A 15,543-nucleotide genomic window follows, 5' to 3' on the forward strand; every position below is an offset into this window, starting at 1 on the left:
GGTACTCCGAAGTGGCGTGTAAGAGAGAGTTTGTGGCTGTGCTTTTACGAAACACATCCGTAGTGATAAAATTACATTCATCGACTTCCAACAAGACATCCAAAAATTCAATTTGTTTTTTGATATACTTAAAAGTTAGTTTGATATTCAGCTGATTATCATTTAATTTTTCTATGAACGAATTTAATGATGCTTCGGAACCCTGCCATATAAACAGTATATCATCGATATAGCGAGACCATGAGATCACGGCAGCGAAGTCCTCCATGTTATAGACAGTTTCTCTTTACCACAGCCCCAGGAATAAATTAGCATACCAGGGCGCACAAGTCGTCGCCATAGCTGTGCCCTGGAGCTGTAGGAAAAATCTGTCATTAAAAGTAAAAAAAATTATGCGTTAAACTAAATTCCAACAATACCAAAATAAAATTAGTCAAATCAATATCCAAATCCGTCATATATAAAAAGGACCTTGATGCCGCGATCCCATGGTCATGGCATATCGACGTATACAACGACTCCACATTGCATGCTCCTAAGAACATGTCTGGTTCAAGTTGTATGTTGTTGAGTCATGTTAAAATGTTTGTTGCATCTTTAATATATGAAGGCAGGGTTTCTAAACATTGTTGTAACTAGAAATCAATGAACCTGCAAACTCTCTCATTAAGGCCACCTATACCAGAGACATTTGGGCGACCCGGTGGGTTTTCAACATTTTTATGAACTTTAGGAGTCAAATAAAATGTTGGCACCACTGGTGATGTAGTAATTAATCCTTCTAACATTCTCACTGTAATGATTCCCTCCTGTTGTGCTTTACATAAAATGGAGTCCAATTCCACCTTAAATATATTAAGTGGGTTGGAGTCCAATTTTTTATAACATTGTCGATCGTTTAATTGCTTGAATGCCTCATGTTCATACATTGTGCATGGCCAGATCACAACATTCCCCCCCTTATCCGCCGGCTTGATAACCACATCCTTCATACTCATAAGCTGAAAGATGGCCTTATTTTCAGCAGATGTCAGGTTAAATGATGCTCTATTTTCCGGTATTGATAACAAATCTTTCTTAACTAACTTAGTAAAAATGTCAATATTAGCACAAATACCTGAAGGGGGGAAATGCTGCGCCCTGGCATGCAAATGTGTAGGGAATCGTACATCCTCCATATCTCAGCAAGTAATGCTTCCAAGTCTGCCAAGGCTTGTTGTTCTAAATTCATAGGGAAAACATTTTTAGATTTATTAGAAAAACATTTTTTAAAAGCTAACTTCCTTGCAAAAAGTTCAATATCTTTAACCATAGTGAAATAATCAAATTTAACTGATGGCGAAAAAGTCCGGCCCTTTTCTAATACTTTTATTTGTGTGGCAAATAGAGAGAAATCAGACAAATTGATTACCTTTAAATTCATCATGTCTTTTTGTATTGCTTCTTGTGATAGTTTCGTGTGCGTACTGGAGGGAATGGAGTGACGGATCTGTGGGGGTTGCTCGCCACTGGTTCCCTCTCCTACCCCACTCCGTTTTCCTAAAAAAGATTCTCCACATTGTTGTTACTCAGTTGTACTTGAAGCAATAGATGAAGATCGTGACGATGGTCTAGATTGAGGCTTACTAAATTGCCACTTATATACTTTGTGTCACGGTCACGTGTGTCTGGACGCAGCAAGTACCGCAAGGCGAACCCATGTGACGCACGTGACCCTGGATACACCGCTTCCAGTGGGGCAAATTTAAATAAACACGTGCAGCTGGATACACCGCCTCCAACTGGCGAATTTAGACATTACACATATATACAAGTTTGGAAACCCCGCCTCCAGTAAGGCAAATTTAAACAATGAGGGAAACCTGGGAAACATTAACAATGGTGGGCCCTGCGATAGGGAATAGGGAAGTGGAGACCTCCTGAGCTCCCCTGAGCCAGTGTCCTGCACGCCTAACGTTCCCTATGCCGGTTCCGCACCGGGCGCACAACAGGAACCTAAAAACCCTAGCTCGCCCTGACCTAAACCCTCACTAGGGAATTGGTCGGTGCGGAAACTAATCCCACCACTGCACTAAAACACACATGAGGAAAGATGACAAAACAGGGGAAACACCACTTAGCTTTGTTCTGTTGCGTACGCTCCTAGCAACAGAGCCCACCGCCTGTGTGCATCTTCTCCTCCACCCGGATCATCACCATAACTGGATCCTTCACCATAGTGCAGCCTTGGAGCAGAGTCCACCACCAATTGCAGAAGTCCAGTAAGAGAGTCCCAAAGTTGAGTTCAGCTCCTGCCCAAAAAGTCAAGCATGCTTGAGTCCAACTCTCAGCATCCAAGTCCCGCATGCTGAGTGCAACTCTCTCCATAGTCGTCACTCCACCAAGCCATGCAAGCACTTCCTGCAAACACCATAAACTGTGACTCCACCACGCTATGCCAGCCCTTCTTGAAGACCACCTAGCTGCCACTCGCCTCCTCTGGCTGAGCTGTGCAGGACTCATGTTCAGCTCCTTCTTTCACCCAGGCTTCCTTGTGAATGACTAACACACAATCAATATCACCAACAGTGAATGATATACCTGACACTCATTTATAGAGCATTCACACCTGTTACCTAATCACGTGCACTTAACCAAAAACTAAGGTGCGATACCACTCACCACCACCGGGCAACTTAGAATGATACACCACGTGTAATAATTCTAATGGCTACCGGGGGCAATCACATCACTTTGGCACCTAGCCAAAGGAAAAAAAAAGTTCAACTTTGTCCATTTAAACTGTCAGATCCAGCCTGGATCATGACAATTTGTAGACTAATCTTGTAAGTCTCTCTGAAATTTACATATTTTTGTGGCCTGAACTTCTTTTTCCCACTTATTGAGTTCAATTTCCAGTTCTTTATCAAATTTGGCACATTCTTCAGATGTTAAAGCAAGCTGAATTTTATTTTTCACACTATTTCCCCTTCAATTGTTTCAAGTGCTTTTCGGTCAGATCCAATTAATAATTCTCAAAGCCAAAAAGTATCCGGCACCGTCACTGGGAAATGATCCCCCGCACAATCTCTTGCTACCGCAATCAGTATAACACCAATCCCTTATAGAACGGGTGCTCAATCCCATGTGAAGAAAACATGAATGTCATATTGAAAAAGAAAAAGGAGGGCACTCACCGTTCTTGTAAAATGATAATCCTTTATTCCATATTAACCATGCATAGGCGTTGGCACAGGAGAGATGTAAAAAGACGAACAACAGCCGTTTCGTGCGCAATGCACTTCAACAGGTCCCATTGAGACCTGTTGAAGTGCATTGCGCACGAAACGGCTGTTGTCCTTCTTTTTACATCTCTCCTGTGCCAACGCCTATGCATGGTTAATATGGAATAAAGGATTATCATTTTACAAGAACGGTGAGTGCCCTACTTTTTCTTTTTTAATATAATAATTAATAATTCTAATAGGGTTCTAGAGCACTTAGTAAGTAGTTCCTCCCATTTATTATTAAAACTAGATCACTAGTTTCCAAAGTGGGGTAAATTTGGATTCTCAACCTTCTTGCGAGAATATTCTTTTGGATATAATTCTCCAATGATACTTTGTTCCACCACAATTTTGTATGTTTTTTCAATAGGCCTTTAATATTGAGATTCAATTCCTTAACATCACAATTCTCTGTTTCCACAGTTGCTTTGTTACCAAATAATGACCCTAATTGGGAGATCCAGTTTTTATCACGTTTTCTAAAGTCCATGTACTCTATATTTGAGGCATCTGCAACACAGATAAATTAGACCAACAACAATCCAAAACACTTCTAACCTCATATAATAAATAGGTATAATAATAATAATAAATTAATAATAATAATACATTTTATTTCTATAGCGCTGACATATTCCGCAGCACTTTACATTTCAAAGGGGACTTGTACAGACAATATACATTACAGCATAACAATAATCACATAGATAATAACAGATACCAAGAGGAATGAGGGCCCTGCTCGCAAGCTTACAATCTATGAGGAAAAAAGGGGAGACACGAAACGTGGGTGGTAACAGTTGCCCTGATTGTATGGACCAGCCATAATGTTAAGTGTGTAACAGTACGGATGCAGAGGGCTAATGGATGCATTAAGCATGTGGGAAAATGATGCGGGGAACCTGGTTATGGTAAAAAAAAAAAAAAAAAACTTTTGGCTGTGCCACACAGGGATAGAGTAGGTTAATATGTTGAGGCGATAGGCCAGTCTGAATAAATGCGTTTTCAGGGCACGCTTAAAATTGTGGGGATTGGGGAATAATCGTATTGACCTGGGAAGTGCATTCCAAAGAATTGGCGCAGCACATGTATAGTCTTAAAGACGGGAGTGGGAGGTTCTGATTATTGAGGATGCTAACCTCAGGTCATCAGCAGAACGGAGGGCACGGGTAGGATGGTATACTGAAACAAGGGAGGAGATGTAGGGTGGTGCTAAGCCATGGAGGGCTTTGTGGGTGAGGGTAATAAGTTTGTACTGGATTCTGGAGTGGATGGGTAGCCAGTGTAATGACTGGCATAAGGTAGAGGCATCAGTGTAGCGATTGGCGAGGAATATGATCCTGGCAGCTGCATTCAAGACAGATTGGAGGGGGGAGAGTTTGGTAAGAGGGAGACCGATTAGAAGGGAGTTACAATAGTGGAGACAAGAATGAATAAGAGAAACAGTAAGAGTTTTTGCAGAGTCAAAAGTAAGAAAAGGTCGAATTCTAGAAATGTTTTTGAGGTGCAGATAACAAGAGCGAGCCAGTGATCGGATGTTGGGGACAAAGGAAAACTCAGAGTCAAGTATGACCCCAATACGGCGGGCATGTTGCTGGGGAGCAATAGTAGAACCACACACAGAAATGGCAATGTCGGGTATAGGTACATTAGTAGCGGGAGGAAACACAAGGAGTTCAGTCTTTGACAGGTTCAGTTTCAGATATAGTGAGGACATGATGTTAGACACAGCGTTTAGACAATTGTCGGTGTTTTCTAGAAAGGCTGACGTGATGTCAGGAGAAGAAGCGTATAATTGGGTGTCGTCAGCATAGAGATGGTACTGGAAAACAAATCTACTGATTGTTTGACCAATAGGGGCAGTATACAAAGAGAAGAGGAGGGGGCCAAGACTGATCCTTGAGGAACCCCAACAGTAAGGGGAAGATGAGAGGAGGAGGAGCCAGCAAAAGATACAGTAAAGGAGCGGTCAGAGAGATAGGAGGAGAACCAGGAGAGAACGGTGTCCTTGAGGCCAATGGAATGGAGCATAGTGAGGAGGATCTGATGATCCACAGTGTCGAATGCTGCAGAGAGATCCAAGAGAATTAGCATGGAGTAATGACCATTTGATTTAGCTGTTAGTAGATCATTAGAGACTTTAATGAGGGCAGTTTCAGTAGAATGTAAAGAGCGGAAACCGGATTGGAGAGGGTCGAGAAGAGAGTTTTCTGAGAGATAGCGGATAAGACGGGAGTGGACCAGGCGTTCCAGGAGTTTAGAGATGAAGGGAAGATTAGAAACAGGTCTATAGTTAGTGGCACAGTTTTGGTCAAGGGATGTTTTTTTAAGTAGTGGATGTATGATGGCATGCTTAAATGAGGAGGGAAAGATACCAGAAGAGAGAGGTTAAATATTTTAGTTAGGTGAGGGGTGACAGCAGGGGAAAGGGTCTGGAGTAGATGTGACGGAAATGGGTCACTGGTGCAAGTGGTTGGGCGAGAAGATGCAAGGAGCCTGCTTACTTCTTCTTCTGTGACTGGTTCAAAGTCAGAGAGTGAGCTAGATGCAGTGGGGGAGGGAGGACAGTGCATGGTATGAGGTGATTGGGAGATAATTTCCTGTCGAATCTGGTCAATTTTTTCTTTGAAGTAATTGGCCAGATCGTCAGCTCGATGCTCCGTGGTAGGGGCCTGCACTCTTGGGTTGAGTAGAGAATGAAAAGTGTCAAAGAGACGTTTAGGGTTAATGGACAGTGAGGTGATGAGGGTGTTGAAATAGGTTTGTTTTGAGAGGTGAAGGGCAGTGTTGTATGTTCGAAGCATAAACTTATAATGGATGAAATTTTCGGGTAGGTTGGATTTTCTCCACAGACGCTCGGCGCACCTGGAGCACCGCTGCAGGAAACGTGTTTGCAGGGTTGCCAGGGTTGTCGCCATCTGTGTTGTGGTGTTCTATGTATAGGAGGAGCAAATTCATCCAGGGCACTTTGAAGTGTTTCATTGTAATGCTTCAATGCAGAATCAGGACATGAAAGGGAGGATATAGGGGCCAATGAAGAGTGCAAGTTCTTCATAAGTTTCTGGGTGTTAATGGCCTGTATGTTGCTATAAATATGGGCAGTGGGGGTGACCTGAGCAGCCTGGCAGTTCTTGATAGAGAATGAAAGAAGGTTGTGGTCAGAGAGCGGGAGAGGGGAGTTTGCAAAATCATCCACTACACAAAGCCGAGAGAAGACCAAGTCGAGGGAGTTCCCGTCTTCATGCGCTGGAGAATTAGTAAGCTGCGAAAGGCCAAACGAGGAGGTTAGAGATAAAAGGTGAGTAGCAGATGGTGAGAGGGGAAGAGCAATGGGGATGTTGAAATCGCCCATGATGAGGGTAGGGATTTCACAGGAGAGAAAATGTGGAAGCCAAGTGGCAAAATGATCCAGGAACTGATGGGAAGGGCCGGGAGGACGATATACCACCGCCACTCGCATGGAGAAGGGGGTGTAGAGTCTGACGGCATGGACCTCAAAAGAAGGAAAGACAAGTGAGGGTACTTGGGGGATAACCTGAAAAGTACATTTTGATGATAGGAGCAGACCAACGCCTTCACCTGCTCTATTGTCTGATCTTGGGGTATGAGAGAAGTGTAGTCCCCCATATGATAGAGCAGCAGCAGCGGTAGTGTCTGACTGCTGAATCCAGGTTTCAGTAAGAGCCAGGAGGTTAAGAGAAATAGAAAGGAAAAAGTCTTGAATGAAGGAGGGTTTGTTCAATCAATCAATCAAATTTATTATCGCCAAGTACATATTACATATATACAAGGAATTCTTTGTGGCAAAGAGGCAACATAATATATAACAACAGATACAACAAGTAACATCTAACAAGACAGATACAGTATATAGTCTACACATGACGATTTAATTGTTGAACAGAGAGTGGATAGAAGCTGTTCATATGGCGGTTGGTGCTGCATTTGGGGACTCTGAAGCGACGTCCTGAAGGGAGTAGTTGGAATGAGGAGTGTCCCGGGCGAGAGGGATCGGATGAAATTTTCAATGCGTGGGATCGAATACTCTTATCATAAAGATCCTGGATTTTAGGCAGGGGGAACCTATAATTCTCTCTGCTGTTCTGAAAGACCTTTGTAAGCGGAGTTTGTCATGCGCAGTGGCTCCCCCATACCAGACTATCAGAGAGGAACAAATCACAGATCTGATGACAGCATTAAAGAATAAGATCAGCAGATTCTTAGACAAACCATATTTTTTCAGCTGACGCAGGAAGAACATCCTCTGTTGTGCTTTTCTTATAACAGCATCCATGTTTTTCCCCCATTTAAGATCATGAGAGATGATAACACCAAGGAATTTGGTCTCTGTGACCCTAAGAACCACTTCGTCATGGATGTAGATTGGAAGTATCTCATGTTGATCTTTCCTAAAATCCACAACCATCTCAGCAGTTTTTTTAGTGTTGAGTACAAGATTATTGTCTTTACACCAGTCACATATTCTTTCCACCTCACTCCGATACAAGTCTTCAGCATTTCCCCTGATGAGACCAATCAGTGTCATATCATCGGCAAATTTCAAGATTTTTACTGAGTCTGCTGAAGAGATGCAATCATTCGTATAGAGAGAAAACAGTAACGGGGACACAACACACCCCTGAGGTGCCCTGATGTTTGTGACCAAGGTGTCCGAAGTGAATGGTCCAACTTTTACACTCTATCCTGGCTGTCAGGAAGTTATAAATCCACAAGCATAAGTTGAGAGGGACTCCAAGAGCTACCATTTTCTTATGAATTAAATTCGGATCAATGGTATTGAACGCTGAGCTAAAGTCCATGAAAAGAATCCAGACATATGAGTGCAGTTCATCTGTATGATCCAAAATGTACTTCAGTGCCAGATTGACAGTGTCATTTGCCGAACGATTCTCCTTATAGGCAAGCTGAAGCGGTTGTTACACACTGAGCGAGAATTCCAAAGTGCACAATTAAGAGAGACAGATGGCATGCAGGGAATATTAATAAGATTAGAGGGATTTCTGAGTGCAGCAGTTGGGGGGTTTGACTTTCTATAACATGAGGGGCCAGGGTTGGGAGCAATGTCTCCTGCGACTAGGAGAAGGAGGATAGAAAGAGTGAGCAGAAGGTTAAGTGATTTGTGAGAGCGTCTCTGATGTTGAATGGTGGGACTGAATGGATCTCTGCAATTTAGCAATGTGAAAAGAGTGTGAGTGCTATACATAGGAGAGGAAAGGAGTGAGGGGACAATAAGTGTAGAGAGTTAATACCAGGGCGGTACTAATTTACTAATTCAAATACACAACCATCTGGGTTTTTGGCATGTGGGAGATGCTTATGTTGCAATAGAACGTTGACACAAAGGAAGTTACAAACAACATTCACAGATATGACAAATAATAAATTTAGTATTAGAGATGAAATAACATGCCAAACTAAGGGGGTGATATATATACTCAGGTGCCCTTGCAATAAAATCTATGTAGGCAGAACCAAGAGACGTTTAATGGATAGGATTAAGGAGCACCTGGATAACATTAAAAAAGGATTCAAAGGTCACCCCTTATCGCGTCATTTTTTGGACAAACATAATCAGTCTTACAAGGGGGTATCCTATTGTGGAATCCAGGTGGTCCCCCAAAATCCAAGGAAGGGCAACTATTTGAAAGCTATGTCAAGAGTGGAGTCAAAGTGGATTTACACGCTTGACAGCCTGGCCCCAAAAGGCCTCAACCATGAGATTGAGCTATATGCTTTTTAGATAAAATTATTAAAACATTAATCTTATTTTTATAATTTTTTATTTTTTATTTATTTATTTTTTATTTATTTTTAATACACTTATTGATATTTCTATCTACATTTTATGAAACATACAATTAAGGATGTACATACTACATCCGTGCGTCAGTTTTCGTCTTTATCCATATTTTCGTTATATAGAGATTCACGACGAGTACCATATGGTCAAATTAGTCCTTTCCCCACCTTCCATTTCTATCCTTTTTTCCGTTTTTTTTTTTTGCTAAATTGCTGGTAGCACACATATACTTTTTAGAAAATATAGGTATCTATTTTATTAACGTGCGGAGGGTCAATCTGCTCGTGTAACCCTCCATACTCATGTTTTATTTATTTAGTTCCAGTAAAATTATTTGAAATTATCTTAAAATTGGTATAAATAAAAGTTATGTTTTAGTTTAGTATATTATGCACACAAGTTAGGTATACTTTTATTATTTAGGAGACAAAGCGGACTATCCATTTTAATAAATCAACAATATAATATTGCAATTATAGCAGCAAGGCATATCTTGAGGCAACAATACACACAGAGAAAGAAAGAGGAAAAAAAAAAACCCATACATTTCTGCCCAAGACTAATGATTGGTATGGGTTGCAGCTGGGTGAGCTATTATAAAAGGACGGGCTGACAGGCATTCAGCATAGCCCTGACGAAGAGGGAAGCCCCCCTCGAAACATGTTGGTTGGTTTGTGCCTCTCGTGCACCTGTCCTCCTCCCTGCCTGTGACGTCACAGTAGCTCCGCCCCCCCCACTCTCGCCGCGTCCTCGTCAATACTTCCGGCCGGAGTACACGAGGTGCTGGCGTCCCCGAAGAGAATATAAACGTTAAGATACAACCAGTGAGTATGGTGGACATGCAAGGAGTGGTGTGACCTTTTGTATGTTTTATTGGTACCTTAATATATCATTGTTCCAATAGCATCAGCAGCTATCAAAAACGAGATCTCTACCATCAGATAACCTGCAAACCACTTACCACGTAGACATCTCAACTTACACAGAATATTCTACATCAACTTCATATTTAAGTAAGTACGTATAACTGCTGTTAAGTATTTATTTCCCCCTTTTTTTTTTTTATACATCTGCTCAGCATAGCGCGGTGAATCACACAAATATACGGTTCGCTAGGACACAATAAATGTATTTAGCAGATAAACAAGGTATAGCAATGATCCCTTCAAAATCAATATAAACCACCAACAGAGAAAACAAAAAGGAACAAAAGATCCAAAAATGCAACATTTTATTTCAATAAATACAAAAATATATCATGAACACTATAAAGTACATATAATAGATACAGAGCACATGTGAAGAGGTAAATACCTCACCTGGATACATAAAAAAGCTTAGTTGTGAATAAGACGAATTGTATAGGGTCACAACATATAGGTCAAAAGCAGCATGAACTCATATGATACAAGTCCTCATTGTGCACCATAAGGAAAGATAAAATAACATTACCCCTTCATGAGCAAAAAACATCACTCACATAATATCAATCCTCCTAGTGCACCATATGGGAATGAATAAAAGTCCCATATGGCATAAATAGATAAATTGGCAGGTATAAATATCGCAAAATTCACCATACATAAATTATCAATATATCTGTAGTCATGTTGCCGCCTAGGTTGTGGACCCTGCATGTGTCTCTGAGCATCCACAGCTGTGTGCGGCGCATCACCGCCATGTTGTGACGCGGCGAGGAGGGCGGCGCTCAAGGTGCGCGTCATCAAGTCACATGATCCGGTCACATGACTACAGGTATATTGAAATAAAATTTTGCGTTTTTGGATCTTTTGTTCCTTTTTGTTTTCTCTGTTGGTGGTTTATATTGATTTTGAAGGGATCATTGCTATACCTATTTATTATATGAGGTTAGAAGTGTTTTGGATTGTTAACAGTCCAGATCTTTTTCTTCTTGGCCCAGGAAAGACACTTCTGGCATTGTCTATTGGTCATGAGTGGCTTGACACAAAGAATGCAACACTTGTAGCCCATGTCCTGGATACGACTGTGTGTGGTGGCTCTTGAAGCAATGACTCCATGGCCTTTTTTCTTAGCAATCTTTTCAAGGCTGCGGTTATCCCACTTGCTTGTGAACCTTACTCTACCACACTTTTTCCTTCCACTCAACTTTCCATTAATATGCTTGGATAAAGCACTTTGAACAGTCAGCCTCCTTGTGAAGTATGTCAAAGACTGCCTTCTGGACATCTGTCAAGTCAGCAATCTTCCCCATGACTGTAGAGCCTACTGAAACAGACTAAGGGTACCGTTACACTTAGCGATGCACCAGCGATCCCGATAATGATATGGATCGCTGGTGCATCGCTAAGTGGTCGCTAGTGAGCTGCCACACAGGCAGATCTCACCAGCGACATAGCAGGGGTCGGGGGTCGCTACTTACCTGTCAGACAAGGCGATCCTGACGTCCTCCCGCCCACGTCCACACGTCGCTCGTCGGCACCACAGGAAGCCCAGCAGGAAGCGCCCGACGAGAAATGGTCCAGGACGTTCTCGCGCGATCAGCGATGAGCAGCGGGGGAGCTGGTCGGAGGTAAGTATCAGACATAGCGATATCGCTAGCAATATCGCTGCTACGTCACAAAATCGGTGACGTTACAGCAATATTGCCAGCGATATCGCTATGTGTAACAGGGGCTTTAGGGACCTTTTTAAATGCTTAGGAAGCCTTTGCAGGTGTTTTTTGTTAATTATTCTAATTTACTGTGATATTGACTCTTGGGTTTTCATTGGCTGTAAGCCATAACCATCAACATAAACAGAAATAAACACTTGAAATAGATCACTCTGTAATGACTCTATAGAATAAATTAGTTTCACTTTTTGTATTGAAGAACTGAAATAAATTAATTTTTTGATTATATTCTAATTTTGTGAGAAGCACCTGTATATTAGGTATCTGCGTATTCAGGAGAAATTACACAACAAAATGCATGCTGCAATTTCTCCTGTTACCCTTGCGAAAAAACAAAATATGGGGCTAAAAGAACATTTTTGTGAGAAAAATTTGATTTTTTTTATTTTCAAGGCTCTACATTATAAACTTCTGTGAAGCATCCGAGGGTTCAAGGTGCTCACAACACATCAAGATAAATTCCTTCAGGGGTCTGTTTTCCAAAATGCCATCACTTGTGGTGGTGGGGGGTTCAATATTTAAGCACATCAAGGGCTCTCCAAACACAACATGACATCTGCTAATGATTCCAGCTACTTTTGTGTTCAAAAAATTCAAACGTTGCTCCTTCTCTTCCAAACCCTGCTATGTGACAAACAGTAGTTTCCCCCACATATGGAGTATGGGGCTAAAAGAACATTTTTGTAGAAAAATTAGATTTTTTATTTTCATGGCTCAACGTTATAAATTTCTGTGATGCACCTGAGGGTTCAAGGTGCTCACCACACATCTAAATAAGTTTCTAAAATGTGATCACTTGTGCAGAGGTTTCCATTGATTAGGAACATCTTATGCTCTCCAAACACGACATGGCGCACGCTCTCCATTCCAGCCAATTTTGCGTTCAAAAAGTCAAGCGGTGCTCTTTTCTTTCCGAGTTCTACCATGCTACCAAACAGTAGTTTTCTTCCACATGTAGGGTATCTGCATCCTCTTGAGAAATTTAACAACACATTTTGACATCCATTTTCACCTGTTACCCTTGTAAAATAAAAGAATATTGGGTCTAATGTTCATTTTTCCCTTTCACATTCCATTGATTCCTGTGAAGCACCTGAAGGGTTAATAAACTTCTTGAATGTGGTTTTGAGCACCTTGAGGGGTGCAGTTTTTCGAATGGTGCCACTTTTGGGTATTTTATGTCACATAGACCCCTCAAACTCACTTCAAATGTGAGGTGGTCCCTAAAAAAAATGGTTTGTAAATTTTGTTGGAAAAATGAGAAATCGCTGGTCAAATTTAAACGCTTCTAACTTCCTAACAAAATAAAATTATGATTCAAAAATTGTGCTAATGTAAAGTAGACATGAGGGAAATGTTAGTTGTCAAGTACACACTTCTCAGCATGTGACTTGGAGTGCGCCTGCGCAGGTTAATTTATCTCCTCTCATTCAACCACTGTTCTAGGCTATAAAGTGAGCATAAGTCATTCCGACACACTCAGCACAGCCAGGCTTCTTACTCTGCCACTCAAACACACAGAGTGAGGCATTATCAAAATCTATATTACTGTCAGACAATCAAAAAAGGTCACACACACTCTTAAAGGCTATAGGTTATCTAGTGTGAACAAGGACCAACTTATTAAAGAATGGTTTTTAACAGGGAGAAATGCAAAGTACTACATCTGGGCAATAAAAATGAAAAAAGCATATACAGAATGGGAGGAATAGGGCTAAGCAACAGCACATGTGAAAAAGACTTGGGTATACTAATAGATCACAGACTGAATATGAGTCAACAGTGTGATGCAGCAGCAAAAAAGGCAAATGCAATTCTAGGATGTATTAACAGAAGCATACAGTCTAGATCATGTGAAGTCATTATTTCCCTCTACTCCTCTTTGGTCAGACCTCATCTGGAATATTGTGTCCAGTTTTGGGCACCACATTTTAAAAAAGACACCAACAAACTGGAGCAAGTTCAGAAAAGAGCGACCAGAATGGTGACCGGTCTGCAAACCCTGTCTTATGAGGAAAGGTTGCAGGATTTGGGAATGTTTAGTTTGCAAAAGAGAAGACTGAGAGGAGACTTAATAGCTGTCTACAAATATCTAAAGGGCTGTCACATTGTAGAAGGATCAACTTTATTCTCATTTGCACAAGAAAAGACTAGAAGCAATGGGATGAAACTGAATGGGAGGAGACACAGATTAGATATTAGAAAAAACTTTTTGACAGTTAGAGTGATCAATGAGTGGAACAGGTTGCCACGAGAAGTGGTGAGTTCTCCTTCAATGGAAGTCTTCAAACAGAGGCTGGACAGACATCTGACTGGGATGATTTAGCGAATCCTGCTTTGAGCAGGGGGTTGGACCAGATGGCCCAGGAGGTCCCTTCCAACTCTACGATTCTATGATTCTATGATTCTAAAGATTTTAAGATTTAACTAAAAATATACAGTGCTTACAACAAATATATAAAAAGGTAAAAATAAAATGACCCAAATATGCAAAACAGTTATAAAATAAAAAGGGATAAATAACAGGCCTACCTTAAACGTTTCTGTCTGCAGTTATCCTGTTTTTCCTGAAAGACAGAGAAATCAATCATGGAACATATCAGCCTTTAAGCTGCCCCCACTTGTGAACACTTTTTTGTGTAACCCAGATTTTTATGGTCCTGATCATTAGCTCATATTTCTAGGCTGAACTGGATTGGCCATTTTAGAGGATACTGAGTGTAAGTGGATGAATGGCTACACACTGTGGCATTTCAAATCTCCTGTGTCTCCTTATGCAAACAATAGGAAATATTCAGCCCAGTACAGAGCATTTGTGAAACCCCCTTGAAGCTCAGAATCCAGGAGCTAGGGTGCCAGATTTGACACCTACCCCCAGCAAAAGCCTCTTTGTGCTTACAATACTAGTATATCCAGTTTCACCCGTGTCAACTAAATGTAAATCTAGATATATAAAAAAAGTGAATGAGCAAGGCGCCATTAAAGGACACAAACCACTGGAGAGTCCTCCCTTCAGTCCTGCTGAACAAAGACTGCCTCTGGAGCCCAGCTATTTAAGCCCTAGACCATGTGACTCCTCTGCCATGTCTCTGAACACAGAACTGACATCACAAAGGTCCTCTCAGCACACGGCGGTGCCGACTATGCAGGTGGAGATAAGGTGGACATCTTCCCACCCACTCTATGGATGTCCACATAAAAGCCAGCCCATTTATAAAGCTTAGCTTAATCCTCACAATACTTAGTGTGCTAGAAGAAAATACTCTGGGTTTCACATCACTAACGCCACTAAGCGTAGTGACACATATCTGACCTCCAGTATTTTACCAGTGACTTATAACCTCTTGAGGCAAAATGTGTCAGATTTGGTCTCCCTCCTCCCAAGTAGCTAAATATAACCCCTCTATGTGAGAGGCTCTCGTGCTTAGTGTAAAGCATGTCAAGAGGTTATAACAACTTACTACCTCAAGTTGGGTTAACATTACCTGGTCTCTGCTCCTACTAAGGATTGACATCATCAGGGCGGCCATCAGGGAATTACTGCCCTTACTGGCCCTGGGCCCCCCTCCTCACCGGGCCCCAGGGGAGGAGTTGGCCGCTCACTCACTAACTGAACGTGCAGCCTCGGACACATGATCAGTTGATCCCAATTGCCGTTCAGGACTCAATTCCTGCACAGCAATAGAAGCAGTCAGCCAATAAGAGTCCGGCAGCTGACGTCAGCACTCACGTCACTGGCTTATGACATCACTGTCATGTGCCAGCGAGACTTCTCCTAAAATGGTTTAAAAAGAGGATGCTGC

At 41.7% G+C, this 15,543-nt stretch overlaps 1 long non-coding RNA gene across 5 annotated transcripts in view; it reads right to left on the reverse strand.

Moving 5' to 3' along the window:
• The window catches only part of LOC141092597 (uncharacterized), a 130,186-nt gene that overhangs the window by 22,307 nt on the left and 92,336 nt on the right, over nt 1-15,543 (reverse strand). For 3 of the 5 annotated variants that reach the window (XR_012232850.1, XR_012232848.1, XR_012232849.1), the window contains 3 exons: nt 14,273-14,307; nt 1,412-2,291; nt 1,118-1,221 (listed from right to left, as the gene is read on the reverse strand). This is a non-coding gene — a long non-coding RNA (uncharacterized lncRNA). The remainder of the gene's footprint in view (nt 1-1,117; nt 1,222-1,411; nt 2,292-14,272; nt 14,308-15,543) is intronic. The other 2 variants (XR_012232851.1, XR_012232852.1) reach the window with 1 other exon arrangement.

The sequence above is a fragment of the Dendrobates tinctorius genome, unplaced genomic scaffold, assembly GCF_039654945.1.
Source record: "Dendrobates tinctorius isolate UK_male_01 unplaced genomic scaffold, ASM3965494v1 ptg000060l, whole genome shotgun sequence".
Classification (NCBI taxonomy): domain Eukaryota; kingdom Metazoa; phylum Chordata; class Amphibia; order Anura; family Dendrobatidae; genus Dendrobates; species Dendrobates tinctorius.